Here is a 14,221-nt window from a genome sequence, read left to right as displayed (position 1 = left end):
ACGTACATTTGGGGATGTTGTGCTTCCATTTTCATTTATCTCAAGATATTTTTTTAAATCTCTCTTTTGATTTCTTTTTTGACCCACTGATTGTTCAGTAGCATTGTTTAATCTCCACATATTTGTGAATTTTACAGTTTTCTTCTTGTAACTGATTTCTAGTGTCATACCATTGTGGTTAGAAAAGATGCTTGATATGATTCAGTCTTCTTAAATTTATTAAAACTTGTTTTGTAGCTTAACATATGATCTATCCTGGAGAATGTTCCTTACGCACTTGAAAAAAATGAGTATCCTGTTGTTTTTGGTTGGAATGTTCTGCATATGCCTCTTGAGTCCATCTTGTCTAATATTTCATTTAAGGCCAATGTTTCCTTATTTTTTTTTCAATGTTTCCTTATTGATTTTCTGTCTCAATGATCTGTCTGTTGATAGAACCTCTACCACTATTGTATTGCTTTCTATTTCTTTTAGATCTTTTAATATTTGCTTTATATATTTAGGTGTTCCTATTAACAAATATTATATACTCTTGTTGGATTGACACTATTAGTATTATATAATGACCTTATTTGTCTCTTATTACAGTCTTTGTTTTAAAGTCTATTTTGTCTGATATAACTATCCCAACTTTGTTTTAGCTTCCATTTGCTTGGAATATCTTTTTCCATCCCTTCACTTTCGGTCTGTGTGTGTCCTTAAAGCTGAAGTGAGTCTCTTGTAGGCAGCATATAGAGTGTCTTTTTATTTTTTTACCCATTCAGCCACTCTATGTCTTTTAATTGGAGAATTTAGTCAATTTCCATAAAGCTATTATTGACTGGTGTGTGCTTATTGCCAGGTTGTTAATTGTTTTCTGGCTGTTTGTAATTCCTTTGTTGATTTTTCTCTCTTGCTCTCTTCCTTTGTGATTTGATGATTTTCTGTAGTGGTCTGCTTAGATTCCTTTTGCTTTCCCTTTTGTATATCTACTATAGGCTTCTACTTTGTGGTCACCATGAAGCTTACATAAAACAACTTATATTTATAACAGTTTTTAAAAAGTTGATAACAACTTAAGTTTGAATATGTTCTAAAGCTTTATATTTTCATTCCCTCCCCCATGTTTTATGTTTTTGATGTCATGATTTATATATTTTTATCTTGTGTATCCCTTAACAAATTATTGTAGTTACAGGTTTTTTTTAAACTATTTTTGTCTTTTAACCTTCATACTAGCTTTATAAGTGATTAGCCCACCACCTTTATAAAATGAGATTATTCTGCATTTTACTGTATATTTACTTTTACCAGTGAGATTTATAATTCATCTTTTCCTCTTATTAATCAGTGTCCTTTCATTTCAGCATATAGAAGTCCCTTTTACATTTCTTGTGAGGCCAATCTAGTGGTGATGAACTCCTTTAGCTTTTATTTGTCTGGAAAACTCTCTATCTCTCCTTCAGTTCGAATGACAACTTTGCCAGATAGATTATTTTTGTTTGGCAGGGGTTTTTTTTTGTTTGTTTTTGTTTTTGTTTTGTTTTGTTTTTCTTATCAACACTTTGAATGCATCATGCCACTTCCTTCTGGCCAGCAACATTTGTGGTGAAAAGTCTGCTGTTGGTCTTATGAAGGTTCCCCTGTACAAAACTAGTTGTTTTTCTCTTGCTGCTTTTGAGATTCTCTCCTTGTCTTTAACTTTTGACACGTTAATTATAATGTATCTTGTAGTGAGTCTCTTTGGGTTCATCTTATTTGGAACTCTCTGGATTTCCTAGATCTGGATGTCTGTTTCCTTCCCCAGGTTAGGGAAGTTCTCAGCCGTTATTTCTTTAAATAAATTTTCGGCTTGCCCCCCTCTTTCTTCTCTTTCTGGCACCCCTATAATGAGAATGTTGGTCTGCTTGATGTTATCCCATAAGTTGCTTAAGCTATCTTCACTGTCTTTCATTCTTTTTTCATTTTGCTGCTCTGATTGGGTGAGTTCCATGGTTCTATCTTTGAGTTTACTGATTGTTTCTTCCACTTGAAGAATGTTGATTCCCTCTATTGTATTTTTTTCAGTTCAGTTATTATATTCTTCAAATCTGTGACTTCTATTTGTATTTTCTTATATTTTCTGTCTCTTTGTTGAAATTCTCACTTTGTTCATCCGCTCTTCTCCTTAGCTTGGTGAACGTCTTTATGACTGTTATTTGAACTCTCTATCAGGTCTTTTTCTGGAGTTTTATCTTGTTCTTTCATTTGGAACATGTTCCTCTGTTTCTTCATTTTCTTTGACTCTGTTTGTTGGTTTCTATGCATTAGATAAAACAGCCACCTTTCACAGTCTTGAAGGAGTGGCTTCATGTAGGAGTTGAAACTTTTCATTTAACCTTGCCCTAGTTCTTGGTTGTCTTTCAAATCTTTGTGATTGTTGAAGCAGCCTACTTTATTTTTTAGTGGTTCCCAGTAGTTAAGGGCATGCCAAGAGCTGTCAGTGTCTCAAAAGTGAGGATCTCACTCAGTACGTAGATTCAGGATGACTGGAATCCGGACCCTCAGCCAGCAGCTTTTAAAGTATGCAAATATTCATCTTTCAGGGGAAGACTGGGAGAATAGTGTTTCTGCCTGCTCCCTCTGCACTGCACCCTGGGGTAACAGCCAGTTAAGAAATGTTTCTTTCTTTGCTACTGATCATAAGTCCCACTTGCACCAGAGCCAGGCTATCACGGGATGTGTCCTCTGGGTGGCAGACACAAAACTCAGGGTGCTGGATGTGTACAAGCTCTTTCTTTGGGACAACAATGACCTGGAGCAGCAGAGAGATAGCATGATGATGGCACCCACCAGCCTCCCTGTTCTCTGGATTAGATTGTAATCAGTACTAGGTGTGGGTTGAATTAGAAGCCTGCCCTTCAGGCCACAGCTATGAAGATAAGTTAATGGGCTTCTTTCACAGAAAGACTGGGTACCTACATCTGTTGCCTCTGCTGTGTCCTAGGGTTGGTAGCTAAGAACTCTTTCTCAGTTTTTTTACAGTCCTGGGGGACCTGTGAGCAGAAACCCTGCCCACCACTAGAGCCCAGCGATCTAGAGGTATCTTCTGGGAGACAGCTGCAAAAATCAGGGTACCAGATGAGTACATAAGTTTGTTTTTAGTAGATACCGGTGAGTTGCAGTGAGGCAGAGAAAGATGGCACTCATTGGCCTCCATCTTTGAAGAATATTTCAGTGGGACCCTAGATGTGTGTTCGATTAGATGCCCCCCCCCTCAGGCGGATGCTTTAAGATAAGCAAATAAGCCTCTCTCAGAGAAAGTTTGGCTGCTTTTCAGTCCACTGCTTCTGTGCCGAGCCCCGGCCTGGGTGAGTCTGTGAGAGCCCTTAAAGAACGGTTTCTCAGTTCACTATAGTCTTATGGATCTCATGAACGCAAGCCCCATTGGCTTTCAAAGCTAGATGTTTTGGGGGCTCACTCTCTGGGGCAGGTCTTAAAAGTTGGGGTACCAGATATGGGTCAAATCCTTCACTCCTCAAGGAGAAGCCATGGGGTCTGAGTTTCCTTCTTATTGTGGTTGGTGCACTGGGGTTGGGGTTAATGGTAAAATTGATTCTCAGCCTCTCTTACTTGCTTCAATGTGGCTTTTTTCTCATTCACCCAATCTGTAGGAGTTGCTCAGCTAGTTTCTGGGTTTTATCCAGAGGAAACTGTTCCATAGGTAGCTGTAGATTTGGTGTGTCTGTGGGAGGCCATGAGCTCGAAAACCTCCTGAATCGTGTATTAGAATGGATCTGCTCGCCTTCTATTATTTTCATTTCTATTTCTTTCTCAGATTATTTGCTCTGCCTTCATTCTTCAATGACAGATGACAGAAATTTCTTCTTCTTCATTCTGTACCCTGCCCCTTCTACCTCCTTCACTCCATCTCTAATACTTTCTTCATATTGATTCCAGGTTAATCGTCTAATAGCATAATTTTGAACAAGTAAATTTCTGCTTGGATATCCCCATTACCCCAAGACTCATAACATTGAGTCCAGACTCCTTCATTCTCCTTCGTTGGGCATTTGGCGATCTTTCACAATCTGGCCTCCAACATAGATTTCCTTAAAAACCTTCCACTCTTGACTTTCCCTGAACCACTCATTCTGGCCAGGGGTATCTTTCTTCCTAAGGTACATATTTGTACCTCCATTTTTTTCTTACCATCTGTTCTATTCCTTCTAGAACACCTCTCTTGTCTTCATTTTTGTTTATCTGAGTCACATGCCTACTATTGATAAAATGCCAAGTTCAATACCCACTTCTTTCAGAAGAGACTCCCTGCTTACATGATGCAACCCAATTTCAGAGATATAAAAATGGGGGGGGGGGAGAATACGCATTTTCAAATAAGTGAACTGAAGTATGTAGCATGTAGTTGACTGACTAAATATTTGACAAAGTGTAAGTATTTACAGGGGACAACAATGGTTTATTTTTTTCTAGTGTCCATTCAATCTTCTTCTGGTAACTGTTGCCCTATTTCTCTCAATGGGTCCACACCATTGCCTACTGTGGGGTCAGGCACCTCTGGAGGCAGTGACTCCACTTGGAATCCAGGGGTGGAACACATGCCCAAGGCTAAATTAGTCAATATATTAATACCCCTGACCAAAATGATTGATTCAGGAAAAATCTGGGGCTTGAACCTGGAAGTATATAGTCCCTGGAGCTATTGGCAACTTTCAGGAAATGGAGGCAGCACTGAGGAATCAGAAATAAGAAATTAAGACAGAGAAAAACAAAGTTCTGATCATGTATTATGTTTGAATCCTGGATCATGATGCACCAAGACAGAAGCACTTGGACTGGTTAGTAACATGAGCCCCTAAGTTCCCTTTTTACTTCAGGCAGTGTGGATCTCAATACCCTTTTTTGCAACTAAAATAATCCTTATTTAGAATAGAGAAGACAAATCCCTAGGCATAAAGACACATTCAACAAATATTTATTGCGTGCCTACTATATCCCAGCACTGTATATAGTTAATGAGTATATAAAAATGAGTAAAATTGTCTCTCTATTCAAGTTCCTTTTATGTAGAAAGGACAAATCCTTCACCAGATTTTCCCAGGTCAGTGTGGCATTCTACCTCAACTCCTTTGTACACCCTGAACGGGATAAATACAAATTTCATGTAAGTGGCTGCATCGGGAGGAATTTCTAGAAGTAGTACTATAACGGATACAGTTTGGACTTTTATTAACCACATATTTGTGGTAAACTCTATCCTTTTAGAAAACCATAATCTCTCATTACAAAAAATTAAGCCATGACACCAATTTAGAACGTAGATTTAACATTATCTCTTAAAAGCAGCAGTGCTCTATCAAGGAAGCTGTTACTAAAGATACCACATAGAAATTAGAGGGTAGTTTGAATTAAATCCTTTTTAGGTTTATGTGCTGTGCAGTTCTGATATTTAAGGTTCAGTTACTTGGTGGAAATCTGGAACAGAAAATATTCAGCAGATTAGGCAGAAGAACAAAGGAAAGAGGTGCCATCCTGGGTACAGTACTTGGTGTACAAATCAATGCCATATTCACTTCAATGCTTAATATGACAGATAAGCCAACTGATGCTGACTATTAACATGCTGGGCATATAAAATTGCATTTTAGCATTCCCACAAATAGTCTGACAATGAAAGATTTCAGCAAATTAGACCTAGTCAAAAAACTCATAAAAAGCTCATAAAAATCAGTATTATTACATGCATACTTGAAAAAATGAGCCAGTTATTATTAATACTAATTGGAATTTTAAAAATCAAAGGCTAAGCGGAAACACAGGGTTTCAGTAGAAATCTGTACATGTATGACATTATTATTTAAAACTTAAAAAAGGACATCACACACAGTGAGAGCCAAATTTTACCCTGTTAATTGCCCAGGACCTTGTGTCGGAGGCAAAAGTGGGCTTTCATATAAATTAGTAATGATACATTAGAATGGAAAGGGGCCTTAATGATCTGTAAAATTACCTAGATGTAGGGCAAACTCTTCATTTATAGAGGAAGAGTCAATTGAATACATACAAATATGATTTTCATAAAGGCCTGAGGCAGCCCTAATCTGACAAAGAACAAGTATGAGTAATTTTACAGGCTTTGAATATCAAAGAAACTTTCTGTATGGTGATATCTAGTTCTATATATCTATATCTATTTCTTTCTATATATCTAGAAATATATATATATATATATTCTAAAAATTAAAATAATCCTTCCATAAATACAAAATCAATAACCACTGTCCAAACTCTGACTCTTTGAAGAGCCCTGTTAGGAGGCAACACTGGCCTTTCACAGCACACATGACGCTCTGGGCAAGACGTGTCCTTTGGTTGGCTCTCAGGTATCAGCATCCAGGCAGTTTCCTCTACCTTCTCACTAGAAACCTTTCCAAGAGTCCTGGCCTAGGTAGGGTTGTAGTTTTTATCTCATCATAGAGTTTGTAGTGAGCAAAATTATTGGCTTAAATAGTGAATAAACCCACGTTTATGGTCTTATTCAAAACATACTTCTGTTAAATTCATTACCCTTAAATTTTTTAAAAAGAGATTTGATACAGAAGCATGAACAACCAGCTCAAATATGATTAGTACATTAAACATACTCAAGTGCTCCTAATACAAATGAATAACCCTGACAACCTCCTTCTACTGTACCCACTCTTAAAGATATATAAGTATTATTTAGCATTCAATCTCCCATTAATAATGCTCATTTATAAAAATAAATATGTGCTATCAAACTACAGAATCCTTCACACAAATATGTCTTATTTGCTACCTTAGAATTTCACGTCTCTATGACATGAACTTCAGAGTATGTGAAATTAGTTAGCACTACACGTCTTAATATGTGAATCCTAAAGAAGTTTTAGGGCTGAGAGAAAAGGTTAAAGATGTATTGGCACCATTACACTAATTATCTGTTAAGTTTCTTATGACAGAACAACAAGAATCAAGAGGAGATAAGTGAGGAGGGAGATAAAACAAAAACCAGAGGGAATACTAAAAACAGAGAAAAAATGAATGCCAAATCAGCTGACAACCTGATGAGTATAAATATATTTTCACAATTCAGACTTTAATAATTACAGGTCTATTTAAATTAACTGGAAAACAAGGTGCATATTTAGTCCTGTGCTGCCATATTATACTCATCATCCCCAAAGTGGGTCCTTACTGAGATGTATGTATCCCAGATTTTATTTTCCATAAATTGATACTTATTTTCTACCACCTATGGGAGATGTCTGTGTTCAGCAAAATATCCTTTCCCCAAGAAATTAAGAAAAAGAATTCTCATGTGATCCTATAAAAATGGATATTGTGAAATTGCTTATTAAATCAAAAATATATTTTGAGATTTACTTAGCTTAAGGTTTTCATTTATGTGCAATTGTCAAGTTGTTTGGGTATTTGATATTTTTCACTTTGCTTATTCATATGCCAAGTGATAGGCAATCTATGTTCAGCATTTTCTTTTCTTTTTTTTTTTTATTTCATTTATTTTTTGGCTGCGTGGGTCTTCGTTGCTGCACGTGGGCTTTCTCTAGTTGCGGTGAGCAGGGGCTACTCTTTGTTGCAGTGTGCAGGCTTCTCACTGCGGTGGCTTCTCTTGTTGCGGAGCATGGGCTCTAGGTGCGTGGGCTTCAGTAGTTGTGGCGCACGGGCTTAGTTGCTCCGTGGCACGTGGGATCTTCCCGGACCAGGGCTTGAACCTGTGCCCCCTGCATTGGCAGGTGGATTCTTAACTACCGCGCCACCAGGGAAGCCCCTATGTTCAGCATTTTCAATACCCATCTCAACTTTACCCGATCCCCATTGCTTCTTATGTATTTGTTTATTCATTTGTTCATTCACTTATTCACAATTCAACAAATGAAGTTAATGAGTGTCCACTATTCTAGAATCAGGAGATGCATTTGTGTACTGTTTTCCCCATTAACTATTTCCTTATTTTTATCATCTTTGTATCTCTTCAGTGCCTAGGACTGTGCTTTACATGGTCTGATGATAGAATCTACTAGTGTTGTTGGTCAATAAATATTTTTAAAGCATCTGTGGTGTGTTGAATGCTAAGCTACATGATGAATAGTATCAGCTAAAATCATTGTCCTTGCTTAATAATTCTTTACCATCTAATGTTAGAGTTAACCTAGCAGAAAGACAAGAGATGTTCAAGCCCTAAATTTCATGGGAAAATGTCCATTGTGCCCTTTTAAACTCATTTTCTGAAAAATTTCTTCCAAGGCTTCTACTTGTTTTGCAAGTAAGTAAGGATAAAGGAAGGACTCTTGGAAAAGAGGTTGGGATGATTAAAATGCTGCCTAGGGGGTTAAATAACAAATGGAAACAGTGGGAGGGAAAGGGGGCAAGTGGAAGGAAGGAAGAGTGAGAAGCTGAGGTGGGTCCAGATGAAAACTACAGAGCAGAAGGAACTGCCTTGGAGAGACTGAAGTGTTCATGAGTTTGTCACCTCTGATTCTAATCAACTGATTACTCGTCTTCTTCCCCACAGACTGTAAGATCCACAAAGCCCGTGACCCTGTTTACCTTGGTGCAGGTTCAATAAACATTCATTAAATGAATGGCCAAGAGTAAAGGTTCTGAAAGTAAGAACCCTACATTTATACAATGCTTTACACCTTTCAAAACACATGATACACATCTGTATCCTGATAGAACACCTTGCCCACACCTAAGGAGACATGTATGAGGCTGTTCAGTACATCGCTATTTGAAATAGTGAAATGTTGGGAGCAATCTCTGTGCCCTTAATTAGGGAATGGATATATAAATTGTGGTATATTCTCACAGTGTAGCATTAAAAGAAATAAACTACATGTCCGTATCTCTCAAACAGGATAGATCTTAAAAATATAATGCGTGTGATCATTTCGTAATGTATAAAAATATGGAATCACTATGTTGAACACCTGAAATTAATATAATATTGTATGTCAATTATAATTCAATAATATATATATGTGAAAAAAGCATAGAATTACATGTATAATATACTATATATAATATATATATAAACACAGCTTTATTGAGACAATTCACACACCATACAATTCATTCATTTAAAGTATACTATTCAATGGTTTTGATATATTACCTTATTAATTTTTAAAAGTTGTGGTAAAATACATGTAACAAAATTTACCATTTTAATAATTTTTAAGTGTAAAATTCAATGGCATTAATTTTTTTAAATTTATTATTTTATATTGGGGTATAGTTGATTTACAATGTTGTGTTAGTTTCAAGTGTAGAACAAAGTGATTCAGTTAAACACATACATATATCCATTCTTTTTCAGATTCATTTCCCATATAGGTTATTACAGAATTCAATGCCATTAATTATTTTCACAATGTGCACCCATCACCACTATCTTTTCCAAAACTTTTTTGCTCCCTGAACAAAAATTCTATAACTATTAATAATTACCCCTGTGCCTCCCCACAACCCCTAATAATCACTAAGCAACTTCCAGTGTCTGTGAGTTTACCTATTCTATGTACCTCACATAAATGGAATCATATAATATCTGTCTTTTTGTGTCTTGCTTATTTCATGTAATATAATGTCTTCAAGATTCATCTATGAATCTTGTATCAGAACTTCAATACTTTTTATGGGAATGATATTCTATTATATGTATATACCATATTTTGTTTATTCATTCATCTGTTGATGGGCACTTGGATTGTTTCCACTTTTGGCTATAAGGCTGCACTGAACATTGGCATGCAAATAACTGTTCCAGTCCTTGCTTTCAATTTCTTCGGGTATGTACCTAGGAATGGAGTTGCTGAATTGTATGGTAATTATATGTTTAGCTTTTTTAAGGAGCTGACAAATAGTTTCATTTGTGTATTTTTTAAAACACAAAATACTTCTATACTAGATTGATAGATAGACAGACAGAGACATATGTTTGGTCTAATGGATATACTGAAAGTACACTCATAGAGATCATTTTGGTGGTAGGGATTGATATGAGGAGAGAGAAAAAACTAGGCTAGGAGTGGTCAAAGAAAACATTAGTTTTATCTGTAGTGCTTCCTTTCATTTCTTAGAAGGGCCACATTTACATACATTATTTGCAAAATTATTTTAAAAATAGGAAAGAGAGAAGTAAATTTGACAGAACATCAACAGTTGTCAATTTGAGGAAGAAGGTATATCCATGTTATACTGTTCTTTATACCTTTCCTATTAATTAGGAAAAGACAAATTTTTCTAAAAAGTACAGTATCACTTGATCCATATCAAAATTGGTGAAGGAGATAGGACCATGATATTATCCTCATTATAAAGGGTAGAATTCTGAAATAGACAGTGGTAGACCAGAACCAGGACTGGTGCTCTGGTCTGCTAGTAGAGGGTTGGATTGGAAAGGGAGGCTGAGAAGGTGAACACACTTCAATGCTGTGTGCCACAACCCCTAAAATTGCCTACTTCATTTGTTCCCTATTTTTAATGGTATGAAGACATTTCTGTTTTGAAGTCTACTGCTTTCATGAGGCAACATGGAGGAAGAAAGGATAAGGTTCACTAAAGCAGGAGGATAGAGTGATGAGAGGCAAGGCTGGGGGACAAGATAACAACTGAGAACAGTGGATAGGAAATGAGGGAAGTGGAGGAAAGGAAGGATCTGGAGGTAAATGGCCATTTGTAGCAGGCCATTTGCACCCAGTGAAAGATGAGATGGATTCTTCCATGTCTTGATTTCCTCCTAGCACCTCTTACCCCTTCCCACTATTAATCACTATTAATTAATCACTATTTCCGTGCTAAGTGATTGAGTGGGCAGGTATGTGTGATGTGTGTATTGCAGGTAAGGAAAATGAAGGACATGGGGAGCCTGGAAGGAATGTGGGATGTGAGATAAAAAGCCAGTTAAATTAAGAACAAATTGTCAGACTTCCCTGGTGGTGCAGTGGTTAAGAATCCACCTGCCAATGTAGGCGACACGGGTTCAAGTCCTGGTCCAGGAAGATCCCACATGCCACGGAGCAGCTAAGCCTGTGCGCCACAACTACTGAGCCTGCTCTCTAGAGCCTGCGAGCCACAACTACTGAGCCTGCGTGCCACAACTACTGAAGCCTGCGCATCTAGAGCCTGTGCTCCGCAACAAGAGAAGCCACTGCAATAAGAAGCCCGCGCACTGCAACAAAGAGTAGTCCCTGCTCGCCGCAACTAGAGAAAGCCAACACACAGCAAAGACCCAATGCAGCCAAAAATAAGTTTAAAAAATAATAAAATAAATAAATTAAAAAAAATAAGAACAAATTGTCATCTCTCTGAAGTAGACCAACTGTTGGCTGTCAGATCATTCACTGCCAACGCTTTGTTCAGTATACATCTTCCAGACACTAATAAAATGAGTAAACAAAAATGTCCAAATTCCTCAATAACATTGCTTTTTTCACATCCTTGCCATGGAAAAGAATGGACCCTAGATAACTTCATAACTAATTTGTGCAATATAATTAAGTCTCTTTTGTTTCTAATGTCTTTAAGTTACTAGTTTTGGAGACATGAAAAGTATCAGAGCTGAGAACAAAGAACTCTTCACTCACAAATGTACTTATTTTCAGCTGAAGGAATTAGAATAATCTAAGAAGGAAAGGAAAGTTATCTGTGGTTATGAGTTCCACCCACACACTGCCAGCAAATTCATTTTTCTCAAGCCCAGGGTTGAATACATCATTTCTCTATTCAAATTTCTTTCGTTGACAAAAGCAGTAACCCTCCCAAAAATTTCTCAAAATTATCTTGGTATTTCTTAAGAAAAGGAACTCCAAGTTCAAATAAGTTTAGGAAATGATAAGCAAAATTTCTAACTGCAGAACTTTAAAATATTAATCTGAAGCATGAACCTCCATCGTGTGGAGCAATTCTGAAACTTATTTAACCAAAATACTCCGTTCCCCTTATCCACCCGCCCTCCCCCCAGAAAAAAACCATCTATAACTTTTCATGCAATTAGAATTCTGTGAGACATAGTTTGAAAACCTTGACCTACCCTATGAAAAACCTGGATGCTAAAATCAGGCCTGGGTGTAAGTCCCTGCTCAACTGCTTACTAGCTGAGTGAGATTATGCAAACAACTTAATTTTTCCTATTTCTGTTTGCTTATTGTAGAATGGGATAATAACCTTTCCAGCGTTGTTGTGAAGATTAATTGAGATAACATTGTTATCCTAGGATTTAGACCTTAACTTGCTTTTAACTTGATAAACATGTTTATCACTTTATAGTTCATGAAGTGGCTTTCTAATGACATCACTGAAAATAAATATAAAAAGAATTGATTTTCTCCCATTAGCAGAAATCTACAAGTTTAGAGCTCTTTCCAAAAGCAATTTCTACCAGAGTATCATCTGCTGCCCTCCTGTGTTTGATACAAATATTATTTTATACCAGTACAGAAAAAAAGAGTAACAGGTTCAAGTAAATTTATTTGAACTGCATTTTGTTTACTTTCAAATCTCTGAATGGATTTTTTCCACATAAATTATTATTCCCATTAAAATTATCTTTATGCAATATATTTCAAATTACATTTTTTTACTTAAAGTTATATAAGAACTTTCACACTGGTCTGATATTCCTTCATTATAACCTACTAAACTTTTAATATTTCCATTTTTCATCTGAGACAGTAACTTATTTCAAATTATTCTAATATGATTTTCATATACTAGACCTGCCTTGGCAACAGTATATTTAAGACTTTGTACTTTGCAACTAGAAAGACTTGGTTTAAATCCTGGCTTAGACACATAGTAATTGTGTGACCTTGGGCAAATAGCTTTTCTGAAGCTGTTTCATCTGTAAAAGATAATACCTCCCAGAGATCACATAAGATAGAACACTTAGTACACCATAAAAGCTATCAATATGTTAGCTATTATTACTATCTAAGAAGCATGTTTTCAAATATCTCTCTTCTTTGGTCTGACCTACTTTGGTGAACTTGAAGACTGCCTAAAACATATATTAGAGTATTGTCTAGATTAAGCCCTATCTTTCCACATTCAACACTCAACATTTATTGAACACTTGTGATGTGCCGGCACAATTCTAGACACTTGAGCTATATCAGGTAATAAAACAGACCAAAATCCTTGTCCCTATGAATCCTAACAATATAAACCAAGCCAGTTCATGGTGGTCTTTAGGTTACTAACTTTCTTCTAAATTCTTGCAGTTCTTTATTTTCCACATTACTCATTTGATTCTTACTTATTTATTTATTTTTGGCTGTGTTGGGTCTTCATTGCTGCGTGCGGGCTTTCTCTAGTTGCGCCGAACGGGGGCTACTCCTCATTGTGGTGTGCGGGCTTCTCATTGCAGTGGCTTCCGTTGTCGCAGAGTGCGGGCTCTAGGCATGTGGGCTTCAGTAGTTGCAGCTCGTGGGCTCAGTAGTTGTGGCTCGTGGCCTCTGGAATGCAGGCTCAGTAGTTGCGGCCCATGGGCTTAGCTGCTCCACAGCATGTGGGATCTTCCCGGACCAGGGATTGAACCCGTGTCCCCTGCACTGGCAGGCGGATTCTTAACCACTGCACCACCAGGGGAGTCCTCATTTGATCCTTTATATAAGCTACCCCATACTAAATATCCAGTGCCTTCTTCTCTACTTCCAATTCAGGTTGTCATCTCTCTTGGTCTACTGCTACAGACTCCAATGAGGGACAAGGGCTCACTCTCATGCCAATTTTGTAAGGATGGGGATTTACAGCTGACTCTCTCCTACTCTTTATGGGGGGAAAAGCATTAGTATTGATACTTTTATTTAATTGCTGACAGTTACAATCTGTTCTCTATTACATTACCTATATCTATTCTCAACACAGCAGCCAGAAAGATCCTCTGAAACAGCAGTTCAGTTGTTTTCCTTGAAGTGATGGCCCATCTCATTCATTTATGGAGAAAATATCTGCTAAATACTCAAGTCTAAATAACTATAGTTTAATCTGTCAGTCTCTCAGTTTTATTGTCAAGTGAAAATGGTAGGAAAGGAACTTCAGAGATCTGTGAAGTCAACACTATTTTCTTAATAATACTAAGATTTTATTCACCATTTTCACTGTGTTAACATTTGTACAGATGGTACAAAAGCAACAGTGAGTAAAACTACTAGCACTTAGCATCAATCAAGATAGTGGCACTGAACTACTGGTA

Source organism: Balaenoptera ricei, chromosome 12, assembly GCF_028023285.1.
Source record: "Balaenoptera ricei isolate mBalRic1 chromosome 12, mBalRic1.hap2, whole genome shotgun sequence".
NCBI classification, from domain to species: domain Eukaryota; kingdom Metazoa; phylum Chordata; class Mammalia; order Artiodactyla; family Balaenopteridae; genus Balaenoptera; species Balaenoptera ricei.
The sequence above is the reverse complement of the archived record's forward strand: the minus strand, read 5'-3'. Positions refer to the sequence as shown.